The sequence below is a fragment of the Pleurodeles waltl genome, chromosome 7 (genome assembly GCF_031143425.1).
Source record: "Pleurodeles waltl isolate 20211129_DDA chromosome 7, aPleWal1.hap1.20221129, whole genome shotgun sequence".
Taxonomy (NCBI): Eukaryota; Metazoa; Chordata; class Amphibia; order Caudata; family Salamandridae; genus Pleurodeles; species Pleurodeles waltl.
Window position 1 is genome coordinate 83,249,363 of NC_090446.1, and position 24,981 is coordinate 83,274,343.

The 24,981-nt window shown below is 48.7% G+C and overlaps 1 protein-coding gene across 1 annotated transcript in view; it reads left to right on the forward strand.

Moving 5' to 3' along the window:
- Positions 1-6,601: 6,601 nt before the first annotated feature.
- The window catches only part of GNB3 (G protein subunit beta 3), a 76,254-nt gene continuing 57,874 nt past the window's right edge, over positions 6,602-24,981 (forward strand). Inside the window, exon 1 of the mRNA XM_069243056.1 lies at positions 6,602-6,736. The gene's annotated coding sequence lies outside the window, so the exon portion shown is untranslated. The remainder of the gene's footprint in view (positions 6,737-24,981) is intronic.

Consider the following 24,981-nt stretch of genomic DNA (forward strand, 5'->3'; position numbering starts at 1 on the left):
CAGAACCAGTTCGTCTTTACTTTCTCAGAACAGGCGAAATTCAGACAGAATCTCTATAATTTTCCCTAACACAGAGAATACATATCACCCTTCCAGGACCGGTGCAAGCCAGACTCCCTTTACTCACAGAGATCCGATAGAGGAAGGACAGCAGCAATGCATGCTTTACTCATTCACAAAAAGGTATGCCAGCTGCAAACAGGCCTGCATCCCATCACATGCTTAGAACACGAGCAGCAGTGGTGCAAACATCACTCAACAGCCACAGTGGGTACCGTGTGCAGAAAAAAGGGGATGGGTTTTATTTACACATCCCAGCTCTTCTGGACGGCGACGCCGCACCTACAGTGTTTGGCATGCTTCATCGTCGACACCCCACCCTGGTGAAATGATACCACCATTGAACCTAGATCATCCAGGTTGTACATTTTTAACCATACCTTGAGTTTCCATTAATAACCGGAATTCCTTCAGGGTTACCCTAAAGTATGTTTACTATTACCAGGATCCTTGCTTTATCTAGCCATGTGTTTTATCAGGTGGAGTCCGCCCTGGTGGCATCGTCTCACCGCGGTGGGCTGAGGTAGCCGATGATGGAGCATGCCACGCTCTCTGGGTGAGGCTTCGTCCTCCAGAGGAGCTGGACTAAAAGAGTTGTTTAGGGTTTGGACAGGATGTGTAAATAAACCCCCCTTTTTTCTACATACAAATCACGTGGTGTCTCTTAAGGTATTTGCTAGGAGGAGGTATGGTGGGTATTTTGTTCCTCTTCACCCTCTGTGGTAGGAGTGCAAGCATCCCTTGCAGCAGTTCAAATGCCTCTCATAGCTAGGAAGTCACAAACAGTGTAGTCTGAAGCCCCTCTCGCACTCCGGACCGGACCTAGCAGCAACAATGCAGGCGCGGCTCCTATGACACGCACAAAGAGAAACTGCAAGGGAAGCAGTACTGCAAGCGTCCGTCACACACACCGGGCCAGGCTCCTATGACACGCACGAAGAGAAACTTCAAGGGAAGCAGTACTGCAAGCGTCCCTCACACACACCGGTCCAGACTCCTATGACACGCACAAAGAGAAACAGCAAGGGTAGCATAGTGCAAGCGTCCCTCACACACACCGGTCCAGGCTCCAATGACGCGCATGAAGAGAAACAGCAAGGGAAGCGGTAGTGCAAGCGTCCCTCACACACACACCGGTCTGGGCTCCTATGACACGCATGAAGAGAAACAGCAAGGGTAGCGGTAGTGCAAGCGTCCCTCACACACACCGGTCCAGGCTCCAATGACGCGCACGAAGACAAACTGCAAGGGTAGCAGTAGTGCAAGCGTCCCTCACACACACCGGTCCGGACTCCAATGACACGCACGAAGAGAAACTGCAAGGGAAGCAGTAGTGCAAGCGTCCCTCACACACACCGGTCCAGGCTCCTATGACACGCACGAAGAGAAACAGCAAGGGTAGCGGTAGTGCAAGTGTCCATCACATGCACCAGTCCGGGCTCCTATGACTCGCACGAAGAGCAACAGCAAGGGTAGCGGTAGTGCAAGCGTCCATCACATGCACCGGTCCAGGCTCCAATGACGCGCATGAAGAGAAACAGCAAGGGTAGCGGTAGTGCAAGCGTCCCTCACACACACCGCTCCAGGCTCCTATGACACGCACTAAGAGAAACAGCTAGGGTAGCGGTAGTGCAAGCCTCCCTCACACACACCGGTCCGGGCTCCTATGACTCGCACAAAGAGAAACAGCAAGGGTAGCGGTAGTGCAAGCGTCCATCACATGCACCAGTCCAGGCTCCAATGACGCGCATGAAGAGAAACAGCAAGGGTAGCGGTAGTGCAAGCGTCCCTCACACACACCGGTCCAGGCTCCAATGACGCGCATGAAGGGTAGCGGTACTGCAAGTGTCCCTCACACACACCGGTCCAGGCTCATATGACACGCATGAACAGAAACAGCAAGGGTAGCGGTAGTGCAAGCGTCCCTCACACACACCGGTCCAGGCTCCAATGACGCGCATGAAGAGAAACAGCAAAGGTAGCGGTACTGCAAGCGTCCCTCACACACACCGGTCCAGGCTCCTATGACATGCATGAACAGAAACAGCAAGGGTAGCGGTAGTGCAAGCGTCCCTCACACACACCGGTCCAGGTTCCTATGACATGCATGGAGAGAAACAGCAAGGGTAGCGGTAGTGCAAGCGTCCCTCACACACACCGGTCCCGGCTCCTATGACATGCATGAAGGGTAGCGGTAGTGCAAGCGTGCCTCACACACACCGGTCCAGGCTCCAATGACACGCATGAACAGAAACAGCAAGGGTAGTGGTAGTGCAAGCGTCCCTCACACACACCGGTCCAGGCTCCTCTGACACGCATGAACAGAAACAGCAAGGGTAGCGGTAGTGCAAGCGTCCCTCACACACACCAGTCCCGGCTCCTATGATATGCATGAAGGGTAACGGTAGTGCAAGCGTCCCTCACACACACCGGTCCCGGCTCCTATGACATGCATGAAGGGTAACGGTGGTGCAAGCATCCCTCACACACACCGGTCCAGGCTCCAATGACACGCATGAACAGAAACAGCAAGGGGAGCGGTAGTGCAAGTGTCCCTCACACACACCGGTCCAGGCTCCTATGACATGCATGGAGAGAAACAGCAAGGGTAGCGGGAGTGCAAGCGTCCCTCACACACACCGGTCCCGGCTCCTATGACATGCATGAAGGGTAACGGTAGTGCAAGCGTCCCTCACACACACCGGTCCAGGCTCCTATGACACGCATGAACAGAAACAGCAAGGGTAGCGGTAGTGCAAGTGTCCCTCACACACACCGGTCCAGGCTCCTATGACACGCATGAACAGAAACAGCAAGGGTAGCGGTAGTGCAAGCGTCACTCACACGCACCGGTCCCGGCTCCTATGACACGCATGAAGATAAACAGCAAGGGTAGCAGTAGTGCAAGCCTCCCTCACACACACTGGTCCGGGCTCCAATGACACCCATGAAGAGAAACAGCATGGGTAGTAGTAGTGCAAGCATCCCTCACACGCACCGGTCCAGACTCCTGTGATGCGCACGAAGAGAAACATCAAGGGTAGCGGTAGTGCAAGCGTCCCTCGCACATACCGGTCCGGGCTCCTATGACATGCACGAAGAGAAACAGCAAGGGTAGTACAAGCGTCCCTCACACGCACCGGTCCAGGCTCCTATGACACGCATGAAGAGAAACAGCAAGGGTAGCGGTAGTGCAAGCGTCCCTCACACACACCGGTCCAGGCTCCTATGACACGCATGAACAGAAACAGCAAGGTAGCGGTAGTACAAGCGTCCGTCACACACATCGATCCAGGCTCCTATCACACGCATGAAGAGAAACAGCTAGGGTAGCGGTAGTGCAAGCGTCCCTCACACGCACCAGGCCAGGCTCCTGTGACACGCATGAAGAGAAACAGCAAGGATAGCGGTAGTGCAAACGTCCCTCACACACACTGGTCCAGGCTCATATGACACGCATGAAGAGAAACAGCATGGGTAGCAGTAGTGCAAGCGTCCCTCACACGCACCGGTCCAGGCTCCTATCACACGCATGAAGGGTAGGGGTAGTGCAAGCGTCCCTCACACGCACTGGTCCAGGCTCCTGTGACACGCACTTAGAGAAACAGCAAAAGTAGCGGTAGTGCAAGCGTCCCTACACACACCGGTCCGGGCTCCTATGACACGCATGAAGAGAAACAGCAAAAGTAGCATTAGTGCAAGCGTCCCTCACACACACCGGTCCAGGCTCCTGTGACACGCACGTAGAGAAACAGCAAAAGTAGCGGTAGTGCAAGCGTCCCTCACACACACCGGTCCGGGCTTCAATGACACGCACGAAGAGAAACAGCAAAAGTAGCGGTAGTGCAAGCGTCCCTCACACACACCGGTCCAGGCTCCTTTGACACCCATGAAGGGTAGCAGTAGTGCAAACGTCCCTCACACGCACCGGTCCACGCTCCTATGACACGCATGAAAAGAAACAGCAAGGGTAGCGGTAGTGCAAGCGTCCCTCACACACACCGGTCCAGGCTCCTATGACACCCACGAAGAGAAACAGCAAGGGTAGCAGTAGTGCAAGCGGCCCTCACACACACCAGTCAAGGCTCCTGTGACACGCTCGAAGAGAAACTGCAAGGGTAGCGGTAGTGCAAGCGTCCCTCACACACACTGGTCCAGGCTCCAATGACACGCACGAAGACAAACAGCAAGGGTAGCGGTAGTACAAGCGTCCCTCACACACACTGGTCCAGGCTCCAATGACACGCACGAAGACAAACAGCAAGGGTAGCGGTAGTACAAGCGTCCCTCACACACACCGGTCCAGGCTCCAATGACACGCACGAAGACAAACAGCAAGGGTAGCGGTAGTGCAAGCGGCCCTCACACACACCGGTCCAGGCTCCTGTGACACGCACGAAGACAAACAGCAAGGGTAGCGGTAGTGCAAGCGTCCCTCACACACACCGGTCTTACATCAGCAGCAGCAGCGCAGGCCGGGCTGCCTTTTACACAGACAGACCAGACATAGAGGGAACTAAAGCTTCCCTCACACACAGAAGAGATATGCTGCAAGCACCCTCAGTGCAGGCCATGCTCCCATGCATGCAAAGAATAGGAGCAGCAATGGTGCCACCATTACTCACTCACAACAGTTTGCTCTTCACGCACAGCAGTAACTCACAAACAGCATCAAGTTCAGCTTCTCTCACACACAGAACAGGTAAGGCGCTAACAGCAGCAGTGCAGCCCAGGGTCCCTTTTTACCTACATCACAAGCAGCAGCAATGCAGGTTCCCATCACACACCTAGCAGAGACGGAGCCAGCAGCAGTGAAGGCCAGACCATCTTTGTCTACACAGACAGACACAGCCCATGCTGCAGCAATGCAGGTTTCTCTCACACCCTGAGCAGAGACGGAGCCAGCAGCAGTAGTGCAGTACAGGCTCCACAGGCAGCACCAATGCAGGTTTCCATCACACACCTAGCAGAGACGGAGCCAGCAGCAGTAGTGCAGTACAGGCTCCACAGGCAGCACCAATGCAGGTTTCCCTCACACACCAAGCAGGTAAGGAGCCAGCGGCAGCAGTGAAGACCAGGCTGACTTTTTACACACAGAACAGCTACAGTACCGGCAGCAGCAATGCAAGAATGCCACACACCATGCAGCTATGGCACTAGCAGCAGCGGTGAAGGCCAAGCTCCCTTTGTATGCACAGCACAGGCAGCAGAAATGCAAGAATCTCACACACCATGCAGCTATGGCACTAGCAGCAGCGGTCAAGGCCAAGCTCCCTTTGTATGCACAGCACAGGCAGCAGAAATGCAAGAATCCCACACACCATGCAGCTATGGCACTAGCAGCAGCGGAGCTCCCTTTGTATGCACAGCACAGGCAGCAGAAATGCAAGAATCCCACACACCATGCAGCTATGGCACTAGCAGCAGCGGTGAAAGCCAAGCTCCCTTTGGATGCACAGCACAGGCAGCAGAAATGCAAGAATCCCACACACCATGCAGCTATGGCACTAGCAGCAGCATTGAAAGCCAAGCTCCCTTTGGATGCACAGCACAGGCAGCAGAAATGCAAGTGTCAATCACCCATCAAACAGGTACGGCACCAGCAGGAGTGCAGGCCAGGCTCCCTTTGCTCACACATACCAGGTACAGCACAGGCAGCAGCAGTGCAGGTTTCCCTCACACACCAAACAGGTGCAACACAAACAGCAGCAGTGAAAGCTTCTTACACACAGAACAGGTGCAGCACAAACGGCAGTGCAAGCATCCCTCAAACACAGAACAGGAGCAGCACAAAAGAGGCAGTGCCTGCTCCCCTCACACACCAAACAGGTGCAACACAAACAGCAGCAGTGAAAGTGCTCCTCAAACACAGAACAGGCGCAGCACAAACAGCAGTGAATGCTTCTCACTCAAAGAACAGGTGCAGCACAAACAGCAGCAGTGCAAGCCTCCCTTACACACAGGACAGGTGCAACGCAAACAGCAGCAGTGACAGCTTCCATTATTCATACAAAACATGTGCAGCACAAACAGCAGCAGTGCAAGCATCCTGTGCACACAGAACAGGTGCAGCACAAACAGCAGCAATGAAAGATCCCTCACACATGGAACAGGTGCAACATAAACAGCAGCTCTGCAAGCTTCCCTCACACACAGAACAAACAGCAGCTGTGCAAGCTTCCCTCACACACAGAACAGGTGCAGCACAAACGGCAGCAATGGAAGCTTCCCTCACACACAGAACAGGTGCAGCACAAACAGCAGTACATGCTTCCCTCACACACAGAACAGGTGCAGCACAAACAGCAGCCCTGCAAGCTTCCCCCACACACCGGCCAGCTCCATCCCAGGTTCCCACACAGGGTATTTTATTTCCCCTGTGCACACACTCCTTTCCCTCTGAGCTGATGCTGACTGTCAAATGCCACGGGTGTCTGTGGGGCACGTGAGCCGAGGATGCTGTGGCGCACCCGCCCTCCCGCCCCCCGCCCCCTCCACCACCTGCTTTGCATTGTAAACTCCAATCCTCTTTGGGACTCTCGGGCCCGGGAAGCATTATCTCCCCAGTGTGTCTCTCCGGTGGCTCCCAGCACATCTCTCCGGGGTGTCGTGTTCCCAGGCAGGGACCCAAGGCCCCTGGATCCACACGGGGAAGAGTCGGGCTCTACGAATTCAGGTAAGAAAGCGGCAATGCTCCAGTCTAGTTAGTTCAGGAGCTGCAGGAGCTGCAGAGATATGTGCGGTCAATGGTGTTTAACAAAATAAGGTAGTTCCGCTGGTTTAGTCGCCTGCTGCAGAGATGAGTGGTCAGAGCCGTGTAACACAATAAGTAGTTCCGCTGATTAATGTGCCCAAAGCATTAATGTATGTAACTTTAAAGTTACAGATTCAAACCTGGCAGGGTTGACCCGCCCTTTCATCTGTGTGAGGTCAATATATTAATGACCATTTATGTCAACTGTACCCAGGTGCTGCAGGACCCTTTGTTACACGCTCACCTAGATAAAGTCAAACTCGGCTCTGGTACGGCCCCCCTATCTGTCCCGAGTCTGACTGCGCTCTCGGGGTTTCGATCTGTGCCCCAAAGCCTCTAGCTGCGTTTGCCAACTGTCCTCCACCTCGAGAACCCCTCTCTCTCACACAGTCAACGAGCCCCCCGCCCCGCGCTCCAGGAGTGTCACTTTTGTCCGTCTCTCTCTCTCTCGCCTCACAAACTCCCTTCTCTGTCACAGAGTCCCCATCTCTCTTCCCGTCTCTCTCTCATTGTTCTTGACTGTCTCTCTGTCTCCTTCTCCCACACCCAGTCTCTCTCTCTGCCACCTCACGTGTCCCTCTCTCTGTCACAAAGTCCCACCTCTCTTCCTCACTCTCTAATTGTTTTTGAGGTCTTGCGTCTGTCTCTCCGTCTTCTTCTCCCACCACAGTTTCTCTCTCTCTCTCTCCCACCTCACATGTGCTCCTCTCTGTCTCCAAGCCCCACCTGCCCCAACAGCTCTGTTGGCTGGCTCACTCATTATTCTGGAGACTGTCTCTCGGTGTTCTTGTCCTGTCCTCAGTCTGTCTCTTTCTCGCTCTTTCTTTCTCTCGCCCACCTCACTGACGAGCACCTCAATGTAAGGGAGTAGCCAGAAAACTAGAATACCCCCCACTTCCAACCAAAGCTCTTACGGCGCTAAGCGAATGAAGCAAGTCATCACGGCCCTCCCAGAAGAGCTCTCTTGTCTCTTTCATCCAAGCATCTATCAATTCATCCTTCCGTCGACCTGCCGATAGCCACCATTTTACCTTCACAATCTGCCATACTTTCATCCTTTCACATCATTCAGTCTTTCACCATTCCGTCCGTCTGGCCAGCTGTCTCCAAACCTATCCATCCAGCTCCAAACGTATCTATTTTACCCATCCATTTATCCATCTGTCCATCTGTCCACCATTTCACCTTTCCGTCTATTCTTTCAATCATTCACCAATCCTCCCTTTCACTCATCCATCCATCTTCCTTTTCACTCAGCCATCTGTCCAACCTTCTTTTCACTCTTCCTGTCCATCCATCCTTTCTCTCATCATCCATTTATCTTTTCACTCATCCATCCACCAAATATCCATCAATCACCCTCCCTTTAAATCATCCATCCATTCTTTCGCTCATCCATCGATCCACCCTTTCACTCACACACCCATTCATCAATCCTTTCACTCACTCGCGCGCCCAGCTACACATTCTCTTTATTTATGAGCCCTTGTCTGCTGAGTTGCAGATAGAGGAGGTCCATCAAGAACTCCACACCCGCAGAGGATGCTGGGGTGGGAGGAAGGATTCACGATGCCCTGCCGCTGTGTCGCACTGTTCCTGAGTCTGTCTCTCCCTTTCTTTGTTCCTGAGTCTGTCTCTCTCTCTCATTCTTCTTGAGTCTCTCTCTCTCTTTCTGTTTCATTGTTCTCGAGTCTGTCTCTCCCTTTCTTTGTTCCTGAGTCTGTCTCTCTCTCTCATTGTTCTTGAGTCTCTCTCTTTCTGTTTCATTGTTCTCGAGTCTGTCTCTCCCTTTCTTTGTTCCTGAGTCTGTCTCTCTCTCTCATTGTTCTTGAGTCTGTCTCTCTCTCCCTGTTTCATTTTTCTTGAGTCTCTCTCTCTTTCTCTCTCTCATTGGCCTTGAGTCTTTCTCTTTCTCTCTACCTGTCTCATTGTTCTTGAGCCTCTCTATCTGTCTCTCTTTCTCCCATCTGTTGCATTGTTCTTGAGTCTGTGTCTCTCTTTCTCGTTGTTCTTGAGTCTCTCTCTCTCTTTGTTCTTGAATCTGTCTCCCCCTCTCTCTCTGTTATTGTTCTTGAGTCTCTCTCTCTGTCCCTCTGTTTCATGGTTCTTGAGTCTCTCTCTCTGTTTCATTGTTCTTGAGTCTCTCTCTTTTTCTCTCTCTTTCTCTCTCTCTCATTGTCCTTGAGTCACTCTCTCTCTACCTGTCTCTCTTTCTTTGTTCTTGAATCTCTCTCTCTCTCTCTCTCATTGTTCTTGAGACTCTCTCTCTCTCTGTTTCATTGTTCTTGAGTCTCTCTTTTTCTCTCTATCTCTCTCTCTCTCTCATTATCCTTGAGTCACTCTCTCTCTACCTGTCTCATTGTTCTTGAGCCTCTCTCTCTGTCTCCTTCTGCTGCATTGTTCTTGAGTCTGTCTCTCTCATTGTTCCTGAGTCTCTCTCTCTGTTTCATTGTTCCTGAGTCTCTCTCTCTCTTTGTTCTTGAATCTGTCTCTCCCCTCTCTCTGTTATTGTTCTTGAGTCTCTCTCTCTCTCTCCCTCTGTTTCATGGTTCTTGAGTCTCTCTCTCTCTCTCATTGTTCTTGAGACTCTCTCTCTCTCTCTCTCATTGTTCTTGAGTCTGTCTCTCTCATGGTTCTTGAGTCTCTCTCTCTGTTTCATTGTTCTTGAGTCTCTCTCTTTTTCTCTCTCTTTCTCTCTCTCTCATTGTCCTTGAGTCACTCTCTCTCTACCTGTCTCTCTTTCTTTGTTCTTGAATCTCTCTCTCTCTCTCATTGTTCTTGAGACTCTCTCTCTCTCTGTTTCATTGTTCTTGAGTCTCTCTTTTTCTCTCTCTCTCTCTCTCTCTCTCATTATCCTTGAGTCACTCTCTCTCTACCTGTCTCATTGTTCTTGAGCCTCTCTCTCTCTGTCTCCTTCTGCTGCATTGTTCTTGAGTCTGTCTCTCTCATTGTTCCTGAGTCTCTCTCTCTGTTTCATTGTTCTTGAGTCTCTCTCTTTTTCTCTCTCTTTCTCTCTCTCTCATTGTCCTTGAGTCACTCTCTCTCTACCTGTTTCTCTTTCTTTGTTCTTGAATCTCTCTCTCTCTCTCTCTCATTGTTCTTGAGACTCTCTCTCTCTCTGTTTCATTGTTCTTGAGTCTCTCTTTTTCTCTCTATCTCTCTCTCTCTCTCATTATCCTTGAGTCACTCTCTCTCTACCTGTCTCATTGTTCTTGAGCCTCTCTCTCTGTCTCCTTCTGCTGCATTGTTCTTGAGTCTGTCTCTCTCATTGTTCCTGAGTCTCTCTCTCTGTTTCATTGTTATTGAGTCTCTCTCTCTCTCTCTCTCTGTCTAGTGTTTGTCTCTCTCTACCTCTCCTTGGATGCCCCCTCACGAGTGCCCCCTCTGTCGCTGACTCCCCGTCTCTGCTCTTCCTCGGCCCCTCGTTATTCCTCGTGGCCCCTGCCCTCCCTGGGAGTCTAGAGCCCCCCCTGCCACCCCTTTACTGCTCCCTGAATCTCCATTTTCCGGACGGAGATAGGAAAGGGGTGTTTGTACACCCCACCCTTTCCTGATCAGCAAACATGGGGGTAACACATGCCTCATGGACGGTGCGTCAGAGAAGTGACTGTTATTAGTCGTGAATATTCGGGCGCAGAGAGGCCTCTGGTGCAGCGCTTTACGGTCTGCGCAGGGGACCTGTCTCAGGTACGATAATAGACGTCCTCTATGGTTCTACGTCACCATTGACGTCATGTAGAGGACGCCCGGGGTCACAACTGCGACCCCTGGCACTGCCTTTGTGACCCTGACACTGCCTTTGCGACCCCTGGACTCACAGGTGGCAAAATCAATGCCAGGAACAGAGGGGTTGGTGGGCTTCACCTTCTTGGTTTCCTGTCTATTTTTTTATTACACCAATAGTGAATAATACTATTCAGTATTAGTATAATAAAAAACAGAATTACAATTCGCTAGAATATGGCCATATCTGGCAGTTAAGTAAAACATGCTTTCAAATGTATCTGGTATGCATGCTTGTGGGTGAGAGTGCTTATGCGAGATAGACTGTGTGAATGTGTGTGTATGTGTAAGCATGTTTGTGTAGGTCACAGTTAAGGGGAAATTGAATGTGACGTCACTTCCGCAACCCCTGACATTTTGGTGAATTGACGGCCATGTACGTCACAGGGCCCCTCCACCCTCTGCACAGTCACCCCCAGCACGTAGGAGAGGGAGTAAACAAACACCTAAAGTGGCAGCTACACTGCCACACCTAACCCAGGGGAGGGTCAAAAGATCCACACCCCGTTGTGATGCGTACACCCCAACAATGCATGGGAACTACACCCTACACCGCTTCCATACAACACCAACTCGCCCTGCCAGCTCGCGTCCGTGAACCCACACTCACTGCGCCCAAACCAACAACTACAGACGAGTTCTGTTCCAAAGCGCTTAGAGGCCAAGGCAGGTGTGCGCAGTATGAAAGCCGGGTTATGCATTAGGATGCGGGACTTGGGGGGACCATGTGCGCGGGAACTGCTGAAATAAACCCGTACTTCAAACCCTTCTCAGGGCCCAAGTGAATATTTCCTTGCCTTAATGTGGGTGTTACGCGCGCACACACAGGTGTGACCCCGAGTGCCGTTGTTAGGGTAGCTTAATGGTACTTAAAATTAACTTCTCTATCCATGTGACGTGGGTGATGGACGTCATGACCCTCATCAGATTTACCTTCACAGAGCTAAGTTAGGGTTAGCCAAGGAGAGATCCAATACCGACCCTACACCCCACCCCCCCTCCAAAGTCTTGCCCACCATGATTCCAGGGGGCATGGAGGAAGTAGAGGGGGCAGACCGTTTTATCAGAGTGCGCAATGTTTGAACTGTCCTCTTTAGATGTTGCCTAGAGGGATTTATTTTATGTTACATCTATCTCGTCTTCCAAAAAGCTGCATGAAAATGCATACCTATATACATACATACAGGGCCTTTAGTCGGCCGTCTGCACCCATTGGTCTGCTCAAGTGTCATTCACGTTCTGCTTCCGCCCACCACAGCCTGGGGCGCCGAGCCGGCCCACTTCTTCCATTGGCCGTCTTGAACCGTGCGCGTCAGAATAGCCTATTCACATGTGCACAGCCGCCTGTAAAAGAGTGCACTTTAATACCAGCCCTGGAGTGCCTGGGCTGCCATTTGCATATTTACAATTTAAAAGTTCGCACGTTTGTCATGTTTAGACGTAACGGCTTTGCCAATGATTGCCCTTTTCTATTTTTCCCCGCACTTTACTGTTTCTTTAGCTGGTCAGCAGCGCAGGCTATTGGGGAAGGGTAGGACAGTGCGTGCTTTATGTCACTTACGCAAGATGTTATAGTTTGGCAAATCAGCACGTGCAGTTTTGAATACGTAAACAGATATACACCAGGCACAAGCGTCTTGCTGCTCCTCCCTGTCGGTCGCCCATCCCTGGCTTCATCCTGGAGCGGTTTGGAGCCCACCATCCTGGCTCCCGGTCTTCTCCGCAGCCTTCCCCTGTCCACAGAGCCAGCCAAGTGATTTTTGGTGCCCTGGGCCCACATGTATTTTGGAACCCACTGAATGGAACATATACACTTATAGGTACCTGAGCTAATAGAGACATGGAAGACAGACTGGAAGGCCACACCACAGAGAAGAATGACTGGATTTCCATCAGTGCATATGTTTTGGCAAAATGTGCGGGCCATTAAGGGTCATGGCTAGGGTGACCAGATTCTCAAAACAAAACACTGGGACAGGTCATAGACATAGAAGTAGGACTACAGTTTGCAGCAACCATCGACATAAAGGTAGGACTACTTAACAGCTTTCATAGACAGAAAAATGACGACAATGACAACCTCCTCCACAGACACATATGAAGGATTAAAGACGACAAATCATAGGTCTTTTGTTGAGTGTAAGCTTAGTTCCATTTTAACAGACTTTGCTTCAACATTTGCAATAGCTGTCGACCACCCTTGCCTTGTACATATTTAAACTTGTGAGTCAATGGGAGATGTGGTATCTGATGGTAAAGAGATGAGGGCTTTCGATTAAGCATTTCAAGACTTGGAAAGCGAGTTTATAGAGAATGATTGAAAACCAGATGGGAAAAACTAGCCCAGAGCTGCATGGTATATTTTCTCTTCTCTGTGTCAAAGTACGATGAAGGTGCAAAACCTTCAGGATGTAACAAGTTCTTTAAGGATGCTTTGGATGAGGAACCAACCCACCACTACCAAGCAAGCCCATTAACACCTCAAGAGCCCATCTAAGGAGTTTCTATCAGTTTCTTTTTCGCTACAGTGGCCCTCCATGAATTCATCCTGTCACCTCTACAACAGTAATATTTACCTCCTCCCCTCAGTCACTCACAAATCCAGCCCCTCTGTCACACATACCTCCTGCATATCAGTCACTCACACCCAGGGCCGGCTCTAGGGCGGTGCAACAGGTGCCGCCGCACCGAGTGCTGACTTTGGGAAGGGGCACCGTATTTGCAGGTATATTATAGTTTTAAAAGTTCCTTGCCTCCAGATGTTTTTAGGCAACAATAAATATGTCCAGATAACTCTGGTGAATAATGTTCTGCCTGGCGAGAGATAGGATTCTCCAGTGGACATTTTAAGGTAGTGCAGAGGGTTAATATGCCTGCTGCAAAGAACATGTGCCATGCAGGTTAGGTGCATATAATGCAAATAGGTCAGTGGCTTACTACTTTTTTCAGAAAGATCCTTTTGTTAAGTTACAATCCTAATATAGAACAGTGAGCTATTACCGATCATTAAAGAGCCGCATGCAAACTGCAAGGTATCAATTAGAGTGTTATGATTTTATCCCAGTTTTTCATTATCCTAATGTTGCAAAAAAGGCTCATATTGATAGAAATCAATTCTTATTATTAAAGAGAACCCCTAACTGTGGAGTTTCATTTAAAATTCTGAGTTTGTGCTTTTCAAGACCAAGCACTCAAACTATACTGCCTCCCAGTATAGATGGTTCCACTCCAGGCCCCATTTGCCTTTAGCAGCTGCTTGATTCTGAGCAGCATAAAAGGGCAGAGCTAGGTCACAAAGGTGGCTGGCTGGATCTTGCTGCAGGCGGTGACCACTGACTCTTGTGCGCAGGGCAGGGTCATGCTGGTCCCTGGTGGTTCGAAGGAGCTCTTGTCCCGATGGCTGGCACAGCCACAACTTCTCAAGCAGTGAACTCAAACACTACTGAAAAACCAGAAGATTTCTATAAATAATCTAGCCACCGCCCAAAAAGCAGGACATTTCTATAAATAATCCAGCCACTTTCCAAAAACCGGGACATTTCTTTATTTTTGACGAAAGTGTCGGGACACCGTTACACTTCCCCAAAAACCGGGGAATTCCTGGACTTCTGGTCACCCTAATAATGGCAAAATAAAATGGTGTCACCGCTATGGCAAAATAAAATTGTGTCACCGCTATGGCAAAATAAAATTGTGTCACCGCTGTGCCTTCAGCATAAATATGAATTTGGCACGTTCCCAACATAATCCACACTCTGCTGTATAATATGCAGATTGTAACACAAAAATATTCCTAGTCAAAAAGGTATAAACATTTAAAACTGCTGCACCTGGGGTTCAATACAGCAGAATGTAACTCAACCTTTCTTCTTTACATTGCTATCATATATTTAAATTTAAATTGCCCAACAGTAAAAATATCCCCTTTTGTTGGTCTGGTGACGCGCTTCTGTCTGTATCAAGAAATAAAGACCCTTAAGGGGCAGATTTAAGGACAGTGGTGCTGCCCCAGATACAGCGCCAATTTCCCAGCGCCTCTTAGCACCCCCGAACGCCGCCATGTGTGTGCCGTATTTAAAATATGGCGCACCATGGTGCAGGGTAGGGGGCAATAGCGTGATTTTTTTTACACTACTGATGTACTCTGCAGGAGTAGCGCCACAATGTACCCCTGCAGAGCACATATGGGCACATTATAAATAATGGTGTGCCCCCTTTTTACGCCTGCTCTGAGCAGGCGTTAAAAGTGCAGAACAAAATGGCCTATGGAAATCTTTTAGATTTCCTTGTGGCATTTTTTCGGGCCCCTTGATGGAGGAACGCCTCCCTCGCATACATTATGCCTGGCACAGGCATAATGTGGCGCAAGGGTTTACAAAGTGGCGCAATGCATGCATTGCCCACTTTGTAAATATGGCGTGGTGAAAATGCAACTTTAACCGCGTCTTAGCATTAAGAAAATGATGCTATGATGGTGCTAAAATGGCGTTAGGGGCTCTTAAACTTGCCCCTAAATGCTTAAATGTAATTCAAACAGGATGTGTAGAGTATTTTTTTTTTTCCACTAATACTAACACACATTAAATTCATCTATCACTCACAGTTTAGAAGCATCCCAAATAAGTTGCAAATATTTTTATGGTTTCCTGACTTCACTGCTAAATGAACTCTTAATGAGAGACGTACATAAGTATTCACTGTCATGCTGAGAGTTTGTGAATGAAAAGTGGTGCCTTGTAGTTTCTTCACAATTTGCATTTTCTCGTTTCTTAAACTTGTCAGACCTGGAACACAATTTAGATGTTCACTACTGCATAATTCTGGGGTTTATGGGCATATTTCAGCTCTTCGACTGGAATGTTTTATTAATTATACTGCCACATACATACACAATGCTGTTAGATGTTCAGAGTTGTTTGTAAGCACAGCAAAACTAAGGGCCACATGTACTAAGAATTCTGATGGCGACTTCCTAAATGCACATTTTTGCGATTCACAAGTAGGACATCACATACGGCGATGTACTAATGTGTCTCAGGCACATTTAGTGATTCCCAGTGGGTCACAAATGGATCTACCTCATCAATATTCATGCGGTAGGTCGCAATATGACCCATTGTGAATGGCCTGAAAACACAGGGATGGTGACTTGCTAGGGCCAGCAGACCACCATATCTGTGATTGCTTTTTAAATAAAGCATCTTTTAAAAATGTATCCCGTTTTCCTTAAAGGAAAATGGGATGCATTTCAAAACTATGATGAGAAGTTTTCTTTAAATTTTTCAAGAGCAGGCAGTGGTCTGTGGGACCCCTTCCCATTTGTGAATGGTTTACTGCCAACTTGAAGTTGGTGGTAAACTGCAAACGTTTTGCAACTGCATTCCGGTCGCAAAACATTCATACATCCCATTATTATGAGGGACGCACTGAGCACGCCCCTTCCTAATACCGAATCGCAAACCCTATTTTGAGATTCAGTAATTGGTTACCAAATCACAAAATAGGTTTGTACATCGCTAAATGGGTTTTAGCGACCTCTTGTTGCAGTGATGTGTAGGTTGTTATAGCACATAGAGACACAAAGCATATGCTATGTTTTTCACATGTATGTTGTGAATCTGGGCGTGGCTTAAGAGAAGCTATAGTAGTGTCTTGTTAGGTGATTGTGGCTCACAGTTGTTCACGCTTGTGACTGGGAAGGTCTGGTATTTCAAAGTTAGTTGGGTGTTGACGGAAATATCGGAAGTTCCTACTTTAGAGAACAGATATATCACCCAAATGACACAAATACAAAGTTTCACCCTTCAGATATCAAATCAATATGTCAGAATAAAGAAATGGTAATATGGACTAGACTCCAATGTCTTCCGTAATATCGACCCCCGAGGTTACGTATACATTTCAAATTCAAGCAGAAATCCATCATCACTCAGTGGTCTTATGTGCTCAGGACTCAGACCTGCCTCACAGGTTAAAGGGATTGTAAGGCTCAGGCCACACACAGAGTTTACCTGCCCCAGGACTACACAGATCCCCCAAGCTCTAGGTATGGGTAACAATCCTTCCCCTCAGATAGAGACCGTTCAGGAGGTGGCCTCAGGCTGAAACCTTTACATCAGGTAACAGGCCTCATGGACTTCTCTGTCTGACATCACACCTGTCCCTCAGGCTCCAGATCTCTCACGGGCTCAGGAATAAGCAGCAAAGTTACCCCTAGGATACACAGCTCACTCACCTGACAGCAGAGCTATCCTGTAGGTTAAAGAGGTCTTTTAGGCTGAGGCACCTGAGAGCCAAGCTGTCCCTCTGATTAAACACATCTTACCGTCTTGGGCCTACAACAGCAGAACTATCCCTCAGGTTACAGTGATCATACTGACTCAGGCGGGTGACAGCAGATCTAACCCCTGGGTACACAGACCATGCAGGTTCAGTCTTCTAACAGCAGGTCTCTGCTGTAGGTTACCGAGCTCTTGCAGGCTCAGCCCCTGGCACCAAAGCAGTAGCTAAGGATACCCAGAATCCACAAGCTTATGTTTTAGACCAGAGCTGTCCTTCAGATGATTCTACATCTTAAACCCACAGGGACCTCAGAGCAACACAATCCTTCAGGATGGCTAGTGTTAAAAGATCTTGCATGCTAAGATCCCAAGCAAAACACATCCATCAGGTTGCAAACATCTTGCTGGCCCAGGCATTAGTCCTCTTAGTTATACATATCTTACAAGTTCAGGGATCAGGAGGGATGGACTGTGCAGCCCTGAAAATGATAGTAAGACCAGCCCCACATCACACAAGAGCGAACAGGTCTGATTCCCTAGAAGAATTCAACATCCGTTTTCTCCCACAAACATATTTTGCCGGCATCGGCAGGCACTACTGTTTTACCACAGGGGCTCCAAGTATCTTAGAGCATTTATCCTGGTGGAGTATTAAAACTGACCAACACTGCAGTAGCATGTTGGGAGTTCTTCTGCCTCACATGTGCCCAAGGTCAAACAGATAAGAAATGAGTTAACGCTCAGGTTACGGAGATCACACAGCTTCAAACATCTCGTAGCAAAGCTTTTCCTCAAATGACAGTGATGTTTTAGGTTCAAGCGGCTCCCAGCAGTGACATCACCAGGGATCTATCATTACTGCTTAATTTGAGCCGGTGGTTGAAGATGGGGCCCGCCAGCACTTAAGGGCACATGTAAGAGCCCCTAGCGCCACTCTAGTGCCGCCAGAGCGTCATTTTTTCACTCTAAGGTGCCGCTCAAGTGGCTTTTTCCACGTGCCATATTCACAAAGTGGTGCAATGCATGCATAGCTCCACTTTGCAAGCCCTTACACCACATTATACCTGCACCAGGCATAAAGTATGCAAGGGGGGGCGTTCGGGCGCTAGGAAGCCCGCAAAAACAGCACAGTGAAATTTAAATCATATTTTTGACGCTAATGTAGCGAAGCGCCACAATAGCGTCAACAATTTTGATGCTATTGTGCTAACAACCGCCATGGTGTGCCGTATTATAGATACGGCACAACCATGGTGTCGTTAGGTGCCGGTCGGAGTGTGCAGAAAAAGTGGCGCATCAGCTCTGATGCGTCACTCTTCCTTAAATATGGGCCTTAGTTTTGATGACCGACACTTATTTTGCCTCGTCACACTTTCACCAAGATCCAAAGAGAAAAAAGCACACAGGAGGGAAAGAACTTGGAAGCAAAAGAACAATGAAAAAGGGAGAGAGCAGGGTTGAAAAGGAACTTGGAAGTGTGTGATAAAGAAGCAGGGAATGTCTGGTGGTGAATTAAAGAATTATGAGTTGGACTCAAGACTACAGAGGCTTGGTATTCAGTACTGCTGATATTTGTACTGCTGAAACTTAGCGCCCGGCAATTATTATTTTACAAAGTAGGCACTTCTGTATTGTGGCAGTGAGCTTCAGACAGCTTACCTAACCCAGAGCCGCAGAAAGCTTCCAGGATCCTCCCTCTGGCAAAATAGGTATCACTTAGTTTAAAATCATCTTACAAACTATGATAGCAGACATAACTTACAGGCCCAGGATTTGAACAGTAGAGCCATCCTTAGATTTCACCAGAGCTATCCTTAGATTTTACCAGTGCTTAATTTGAGCCGGTGGTTGCAGATGGGGGCCACTGCCACTTATTTTTAGTACCAGCACTTATTTTTTCTAATCAAACTTTGATCCAGAGCAAGAGAGGGAAACACACAACTGGAAAAAAATGCAAAAATTGTAACAAAGGGAACAGCAATAACCTGTTGGAGTGAGATCAAGGGTCAGGCGGTGTCTGATGGTGCATTAAAGAGGTATAAGGCGGAATCAAGACTATGCATTCTGGGTACTCAGCAAGGACATTCAATAGCGCCCACTGTGGGCTGCCGGGAACACTGGAGCACAGCACTTATTCTTTAAGAAATTGAGCACTAGACCTCACAAAGCCTGCTTTATCTGGTGTCTGAGTATTAAACTATTCTCCTGTTCAGGCAGATCTCTGAGTCTTAGTTTCGTGCAGCAAATCTCTGCCTAGGTTACACAGATCTTGCAGGCGAAGGCGCATGATATCAGAATTATACACTGGATTACCGGGGCTTTACAGTCTCAGGCTTCTGGCAGCAAAGCTGCACATTTCGCTATCCCAATCCGACAGGTTCAGACATAGGGCAGCCATGCATCTCTTCAGGTTGTTGACATAAAACCGTGTCAAGCCTCTGGCAAGATAGAGGTTCTTACTGACGGGCTGCAACTGACTGGGCCCGATGTATCATCACGGCACTTTGCGATTCGGAAATAGCGATTTTTAAGAAATCACTATATCCGACTCGCAAAGTGCCATGTATCACATTTGCGATTCGGTAATAGCGATTTCTTAAAAATCGCAAATGCTATTTCCGAATCGCAAATTGCGATACCAGCCCCATTCGCAGCTATGGGCCTGTTGGCCCATATCTGCAAATTTTTTGCATTTCCAAAATTGTGATTTCTGAACCAGAAATCGCAATTTTGGAAATGCAAAACCCCAGGGTGCTGGGGGGCTAAGGCCTCCTCTGCTGCACCCCAAATTTTTTGGGGGGGACATGTAAGGTGCACACATGCATGTGGCTTTACATGTACAAATTAAAAATGCATTTTAAATGCATTTTTTAATTTTGCACCTGGTTACCACCAAGTTCAACTTGGTGGTAATTAGCGATTCCTAAATGCCAAAATCGCATTTAGGAATTGCTTCATACATGTGCTAAGAAATCGCAAATAAGGAATCCTTATTTGCGATTTCTAATTTAGAGAGTCGCAATTTGCGACTCTCTAAACAGGGTCGCAATTTTAAGGAATTGCTATTTTAGCGATTCTTTAAAATTGCATTCAGAATGTATTTCATACATTCTGAACTGGCATTTTGCATTCGCAAACGGGCATTCGCACCGTTTGCGAATGCAAAATGCTTTCATACATCTGGCCTTAGTGTCTTTACAGAAATAAACAGACGTTTTCTGCTATCCTTTCAGTGTGCTTTTTCTATAGAAAAATATACGACTTAAGATTATAGGACCTATTCTGACTGATCAGAACATGTTAATACTGATAGCTGTTTTTAGATCTGGCCTAGAGACAGCTTTAGATGTGTAGCCAGTTTCACATGTTTAAAAAAATCATAATACAAATACATGACTCTACTTATGCACAGAGTCAGTGCTTCAAATGTGAATAGGTGGGGCTACTCTAAGGGGGCGGGGTGGCCTAAGAAGCAGAACCACTGAACTGTCTAAGGGGCGTGTCCTACTGTATGTAACCAAAGAGGGTGTGGCTCGATAACGACAGCTGGATTCCTGTATTTGAGACATTTTTAAATAGAACCTTCCTTTAAAGAAATTATTAGCCATTCCTGAGACATACCCAGCACCCAACTCCCGTCACTTTAGGACCAAACTCTGAAAACTGTCTTTGTCACTTCAGACTATCACGATTCTGAAATCCCAATAATGCTAGATTTTGAAAAACATAGAATATTTTACACATTCCAAATCCAAGTAACCTAGTTGCAAATATATAGTAGTGTAAAACTCCAAGTTTTACAACTAAAGATGTAAACTGGATATAAAGTGTTCATTATAGGATAAGAACGTCGGACAGGGGCACTGAGGGCCTAATTTAAAAGAATCTGACGCACATCTGATGGATCAGATTTCTTGCACTTCCCACATATCCCATTACAGCGCCATGGATGCGCTGTATTTACAGTACAGATCTCCATGGCACACATTTTCACAGATGTTTCAGAAATTCTGATGCATCTGCCCAGGGGAGGCTCCTCCATTAGGGCGGAGAAGTGTCGATTCCTCCCCCCACCAGCAGCAGCAGCTGCCAAACTTCTACAATACAATGATAAATAAACTATGTTTATTATCGCTGTATTGTAGAAGGGGTGGTGCCATGGGCTGTGAGGAGCACAGAGGGGGAGTGCTCAGCACTCTGCCTCAGTGGGCCTGTATGTTTGGCCGGCCATCTCAGGCCGCCCACACATATATACGCACTAAGTTCTGTCCAACCCGACTCTGCTTTCCCGGGTTGGAGAGAGCAGGCAGACTCTCCCAGTCTGCCTGGGAGGACCCTGGCTGGGCGTTCCGACCAATCGGAATGCAGCATGACAGCAGCGTTCAGATTGGCCGTAGGCTGGGAGCCTGTGCCTGCATCAAAGAAAAGAGGAGCTGCACGGTGGTGGGGGTGCAAAGAAAGTAATTTTTTTTATTATTAATTTTTCTCCACCCCCCATGCACCACACCGCCCCGCCCCGCCCCGCCCCGCGAGCCGCTCCTGCATCTGCCTGTGCTTAACACATGCATTGCTGGAGTAGTGTTAAACTGACGCAACTCCAGCAATGCGAGGAGTCTCCCATAGGAAAAAAACCCTGTGCCAATTTAATGCTTGCTCTGAGCAGGTGATAAAATTTTGACACAGTGAAGTCGCAGAATGACACAGTGAAATGATGTAAATTTCACTGCATCAGTTCTGTGTGGCTTTTCCTGCGGGAACGCCTACCCTGCATACATTAAACCTGGCGCAGGTATAATGTGACGCAGGACTTTACAAACTGACACATTTGGCCTAATGCGTCAGTTTGTAAATATAGAGCAGTGTAGCGCACTGCTAGTGCTACTGTTGTATAAACAAAAAGTGACGCAGGGGTGGCGCAGAGGGCTAGTAAATGAGGCCCTAAAGGTCTGGTTTAAATTTCACAGATGGGTTACTCCATCACAACGGGGACGGAGAGCCCATCTGCCAAAACATAAATCTCATTCTATCCCATGGGAGTTATATTTCAGCGGACGGGATATCCGTCACCGTTGTGACGGAGTAACCACCTGCCAAAATCTAAATCAGGCCCTCAATTTAATTGTCAATAGAACAACAACCGCTTCCTACGTTCCAGTATTAGTAGGGAATGAAAAATATCATTGCTCCTATGGTGGACAAAGTCATTGTCAATGCGGACAAATCTGCCATGAGAGGACTCATTTGGCGGCTTTTCATCTTTGAGTCTGGCGTTAGTCAGGACCTTTTGTTTTAAATAAAAATATATGCTAGGAGAGGATGAGGAGCAGAGCAGCGAGTGAGGCAGGAGAGGGTCAGTAGCAGAGCAGTGAGTGAGGCAGGAGAGGGTCAGGAGCAGAGCTGTGAGTTAGCCGGGAGAGGGTCAGGAGCAGAGCAGTGAGTTAGCCGGGAGAGGGTCAGGAGCAGAGCTGTGAGTGAGCCATGAGCCGGGAGAGGGTCAGGAGCAGAGCAGTGAGTGAGCCAGGAGAGGGTCAGGAGCAGAGCAGTGAATGAGCCGGGAGAGGGTCAGGAGCAGAGCAGTGAGTGAGTTAGGAGAGGGTCAGGAGCAGAGCAGTGAGTGAGCCAGGAGAGAATCAGGAGCAGAGCAGTGAGTGAGCCAGGAGAGGGTCAGGAGCAGAGCAGTGAGTCAGGAGAGGGTGAGGAGCAGAGCTGGAAGTGAGCCAGGAGAGGATGAGAAGCAGAGCAGAGAGTGAACCAGGAGGAGGCCACGAGCAGAGCAGTGAGCCAGGAGAGGGTGAGGAGCAGAGCTGGAAGTGAGCCAGAAGAGGATGAGAAGCAGAGCAGAGAGTGAACCAGGTGGAGGCCAGGAGCAGAGCAGAGCAGTGAGCCAGGAGAGGATGAGGAGCAGAGCAGTGAGTGAGCCAGGAGAGGATGAGGAGCAGAGCAGCGAGTGAGCCAGGAGAGGGTCAGAGCAGTGAGTGAGCCAGGAGAGGGTCAGGAGCAGAGCAGTGAGTGAGCCAGGAGAGGGTCAGAGCAGTGAGTGAGCCAGGAGAGGGTCAGGAGCAGAGCAGTGAGTGAGCCAGGAGAGGGTCAGGAGCAGAGCAGTGAGTGAGCCAGGGGAGGGTCAGGAGCAGAGCAGTGAGTGAGCCAGGAGAGGGTCAGGAGCAGAGAAGTGAGTGAGGCAGGACAGGTTCAGGAGCAGAGCAGTGAGTGGGCCAGGGGAGGGTCAGGAGCAGAGCAGTGAGTGAGGCAGAGGAGGGTCAGGAGCAGAGCAGTGAGTGAGCCAGGAGAGGATGAGGAGCAGAGCAGTGAGTGAGCCAGGAGAGGGTCAGGAGCAGAGCAGTGAGTGAGCCAGGAGAGGATGAGGAGCAGAGCAGTGAGTGAGCCATGATAGTATGAGGAGTAGAGCTGGGAGTGACTCGGACTCATTTCAACAGTGGAGCATCGAGGCAGCCTGTGTATTATCATGAGTGGGGCTTCGAGTGAGCATTGCTCCAGTAAGTTAGCGGCAGCAATCCCTGCAAAGATGAACCCGTGTAATCGGTTATATCTGCATCCCACTTCATATAACTAAAGAATAATGCAAGCTCCTGGGGGGGCAGGCTTAACTGGGCACCGCCCCTCGGTGATTGGTACACACAGCTGGGCATTTCCCCAGATATTCATAGGGGGTACACGTTATTTCATTTATCTTAGCAGCAGCTTGTCCTGACATTTGTTAAAAATTAACTAGTTTAAAAACTAGCTGAATTTGTAATCATGACGTCATTTCGGCTTCTTCACAGTGCAGTGGCATGTGTTGGAGGGGGGATCGAACGAACATTTAACCAGGCATGGCCTGTTTATTATTACTCTTAGTATCAGAGCAGAGTCTCAGACACTCCAAAAAATAGTAAAGTTGGTTGTACAGATTGAGTCAAATTGACTGCTCCGAGGTCATTAAGGATGTGGTATTTCATGGTCTGTAGCTGGGGTTTCCATAGAGCAGATTCCACCACTGGCACAGGCAGCTGCTTCCTTTGAAGTCCTCAGAACATGGCTCCCAGCATCCCATGGTAGACCAGACTATGGTTCATCATCTAACTCTTAGCTACGGATACTGGTTGTGCTCTGTCCTCAGATGAGTTGGGTATGTGTCGTTGGTTGCGCTATAGAGGTATGACTATCAGGCGCGTTGCGTCAGCCTCGAGGGACTTACCACCTGGACGTGGTAGGTAAGTAGGCAAGTCCATCGCTTGGTACAAGGAGATATTTGTGATGTTTTCTTGTTGGCAAGGGATTGACAACTATGTGGATTATGAGGGCTGTGTTGGATGTATGTTAGATCTGCCTAATGGCTTCTGCTGGATAACACTGTTTGTCATCTTATAGTGGGAGGTGTTGCTGTGAGCACCAGGATATTCAACTATAGACCATCCAGTGCTTAATTTGTGCCGGTGGTTTCTGGTGCTCGGCACCTGCACTGATTTATGACAGCAGTCTGCCACATGGTGGGGCTGTTTTATTTAGAAATGAGCACAACAACAGTTGTTTATTAATTCAATATGGATTGAAAATGACTACTGCCTGGCACCCAAGCACTTCTTCTGGCTTTGGGGGCCTAAAATAGCCTGAAGGTCTACACTTGTAGGATGGGATGTTAGTAGGTGTGCTTGTACTGTCATCGGCAACGCTGGCCGGGGCAGTAGGTGGTGCAAACTGCAGTGGCCTCCAGACGAAGGCCCTGGCACTTATTTTCAATGCGTAAATTCAGATGAGTCAATTCTGTTTCATACCCCACCAGACACTGGAATGTTGGCGGCTGTCTTGGGTCAGTGAAAGACCAGTGAGTTTGCTCAGATGAGAAGGAGCAGAGATATTCACCATTAAAGTAAAAGTGCAGTAGAATCTAAGTGCTAGAATGGCTATGAGATGCGCAAGCGGGGAGTTGGTCTGGATGAAGTTCTACTCTAAGCAGAATATAAGAACGCATAGAGAACACCATCCCTAGAGATTATTTGCGAGTTTCACCGCAGGTGTGAAAAAAGAATTTAGAAAGTAATTCTATTTTAAAGCAAATTTGCTGTCCACCATGAAAATCAACAGGGATTTGGAGTGTTCGGCTCC